At 39.0% G+C, this 3,426-nt stretch overlaps 1 pseudogene; it reads right to left on the minus strand.

The window, feature by feature from the left end:
* Positions 1 to 3,349: 3,349 nt before the first annotated feature.
* LOC121425338 overlaps positions 3,350 to 3,426 on the minus strand; it is a 17,305-nt pseudogene continuing 17,228 nt past the window's right edge.

Here is a 3,426-nt window from a genome sequence, read left to right on the forward strand (position 1 = left end):
CTCTCTGGTGCAATCTGACCCTTATTTTGGGGCATTTCACATGTTTTGAAATAAACATTGTTCCCACTTTTTTAACATTAAAAATATCAAATATGCATTTTCACATTGTAAATAAAAAATGAGGGGACAAAAGAAGTACCTGTTCAACAATAATAATAAGGATGAATTATCACTATCGGCTATAGGCAGGTTATGTTCCACTATAAATCCAGTAAAGAAAAGCTCAGCGCTGGTCCCTTGCTTGGTAAAATAAAGACAACAGGGTACTAGTGGAGCTCGAAGATCTTGTCATCGCAATGTCCGTAGGCCATTCCGTTTGCTCCTGAACGAAAGTGCTTCCGAATTATCATCACGACCTCCCTGCTAAACTGATATGTCCACGCTGCAAATTGCGCAAAATGCATGGTAAATTCCTCTTTCCGACTTCCGAACACACAGGTACTGGAGACTGTATTCAGTCTTATACTTCTGAGACCATTTCTTGGTCTTCTTTTGTTGATTTTCCGCCATTTCGTGTCAATATCAACCCATCAATACGCCGGAATCAAACACCGATATTCCACCGCACGACTCGACAAATCCAGTGGCCGCGAGCGCACACGCCTCGCGAAGCTAGCCGGGCCTACCGGCCTGGTGCACAGTGGATTCCCGTTGGGCATATCACATGCACCAGCTTTTCGCTGCTCCTTATTTGTCTACTTTTCACACAGAATTTAGTAGCAGCGAACGTAATGGAGTTACTACATGCTAAAGTTAGCAGACGATACATGTCCTTCCAATCCAATTTGATCAATGCGAAAAAAATCGTAATTTCGGGAGGATAAGGATGGTAATCGTAAGGGCGGGAGTTGGGATGAATTTTCGGGAGCCTCCCGATGAAATCGGGAGGGTTGGCATCTCTGCTTCACCCTCGCGAATTCATGCGATGTTTTGAAATCAGCAGCGAATTATTAATACGTGTGAAGAGCTCCATGTTGGCTCTAAATCACCAATTTTGAGACTGATAGAAGCATGTAATAGAATAGACAGGAATAACCGTCGTTACTGGGATTTATTTAATAATTTCCAACATTTTACTATCATTCACCAAAGGTAGTGTGTTAGTGCGAGCCTGCATGTGTAACCATTTCTTCCAATTCGGGAGACCGGGTTGTGCCTAGATTTTTATTTCTTTTTTAAAATTCTAAATGACATTATATTATCTTGAATTATTATTTTACAAATATCAAAATTTATTCCGTAATTATAAACAATTAGCAGTATTTAACAAATTCTTTATAATAACGTAATAAATTTTAATATTTGTAAAATAATCATTTTCATCGATAAATGGTTTTTCAAAACGGCGTCGTTAGCCGGAAGTACGTCATACATGTACATATGCGGTTCAAGGGTCGACACTATTGTATTTCTGTTGTTTACATGTGGATCGAGGGGTCTACGCGGCATCAGTGAGGTAAGAAATCTTCTTTTTTTAAAACATTTTTTAAAACCATCCTACGCATTAGGAGTAGAAATTAATAAAATTAACGTATTTTGAGCGATCACATTATGAAAAGATGGATTTCCTAGGGAAATCCATCCTTATTATTGTTCTTCGCTTAAGACACTAAAAGTATGACTACAGTGTCAAGACGTCAATGATGAAGAAGCATATGACAGCTTATAAAAAACATCATCATTACATCCTCAAGACTAGCGTGAGCCCGAGGTACCGGCATAAAGTCAAAATGTTTTGTTATTAAATGTTAGGATGGGGGGTCGGGTGTCCGGACACTTTATATTTTTGGAGCCTTCTTTTTTGTCTTTGGATAACACTAAAAATAAGAATTTATTAGTTGTAATCATCTTCTATTTTGTTCTTTATAATATTTCCTAACATTTTGTACTAAAAAAAGATGAAAACTCGCTTGTAAATTTTTCCAAATGACTTTCTAAAATTGATCGTCCGGACACACAACAACTGGGTATATGGTTGGAACTACCCCTTATCGACCACCTAATCTTCTAAGCATCGTATCTGCGAAAATATTCATCAATTTTACCCAGTTTTCGTCTCATTTTGTGCAGAAAATTGAGCAGATCAGATTCCCATGTTTCGCACGGTGACTCCGATTCCATCCGCGTATATATTGACCAACAACGAATACGACGATTTTACATTTGCTCATTTGCACCCATCTTTTGAAACCGACCACCCGCGATACACTTAGTTTATGGCCGATTCTTGTCGCAGTGGCGAAATATTTTGACTCTTCCAAATCAGTTTTATGTCAACATGCTAAATGATCGTCTCACTACTTCCATTGCGAGCTCCGGCACATGATTCGACATTGACGACGGATATTTGTACTAAAGCTGTTTCCTATCGGATTTCTTGGTTTTTCAGTGGGGTTTGGGTCTGGTCAATACAATTTTGATTAATTCTACTAAATTTTTACTTTTTGTTGCTTCTTTTTTTCTCGTAAAATCGATTACCATTTCTATGGACACTGCGCCTACTCTCCCGCGCGTATTGTTTGTAATACGCAATAATTTTAACGCGCACAAGGTGGTCGGTTTCAAAAGAGGTGGTCGATATGTGGTTGTCTCACCATATACCCAGTTGTTGTGTGTCCGGACGGGTTAGAGAACAATAGGAAACAAGATGGCGGCGTAAACATCGGGCAAGTCTCTTCCGTTTTTTCACAATATTTTTCTCATTTTTTTAATGAATTTTTGTTAAAAAATAACGAGAGCATAAAAATGTCGGAAATGAAGTTTTATCCCATGTATACCCAGTTGTTGTGTGTCCGGACAGGTTGTGTGTACAGACGATCAATTTTAGAAAGTCATTTGGAAAAATTTACAAGCGAAGTTTCATCAATATTTTGTACAAAATGTTAGGAAAAATTATAAAGAACAAAATAGAAAATGATTACCAGTATTGAATTCATACTTTTAGTGTAATCCAAAGACAAAAAAGAAGGCTTCAAAAAGATAAAGTGTCCGGACACCCGACCCCCCCATCCTACTTGTTAGTGTGCAATGATGCAGTTTGTCTTTGAAACAAGACTTATCAATATCATCAAGACTTCAAGTTAAAGGAAATCAATTAATACCGTCTTATAAATTAATCTGATTTAATTTAATTTGAAATTAACTTCGATGTGATATGCCTGATGTGATGGGGAATTGTGCGCACTCAGTCACAGGCACCGGCAGGAATCGGCCTTCAACAGTCAACAGGAGCTGCCGCGCCTCGGGCCTGTGCGAAGACGCGGGGCATGGCAGAAGGACGCCGCCCAACCGGCCCGATACGTCTAACGGAACTGCCCTGATAGCATTTTCTACTCACCATACACGCAACTCATTCATTCAGATTCAGTGCACATCTCATTATTCCGAACCCGACCCACACGTCATCGCTCTTGGAAATAAACAGTA

Source organism: Lytechinus variegatus, chromosome 12, assembly GCF_018143015.1.
Source record: "Lytechinus variegatus isolate NC3 chromosome 12, Lvar_3.0, whole genome shotgun sequence".
Taxonomy (NCBI): Eukaryota; Metazoa; Echinodermata; class Echinoidea; order Temnopleuroida; family Toxopneustidae; genus Lytechinus; species Lytechinus variegatus.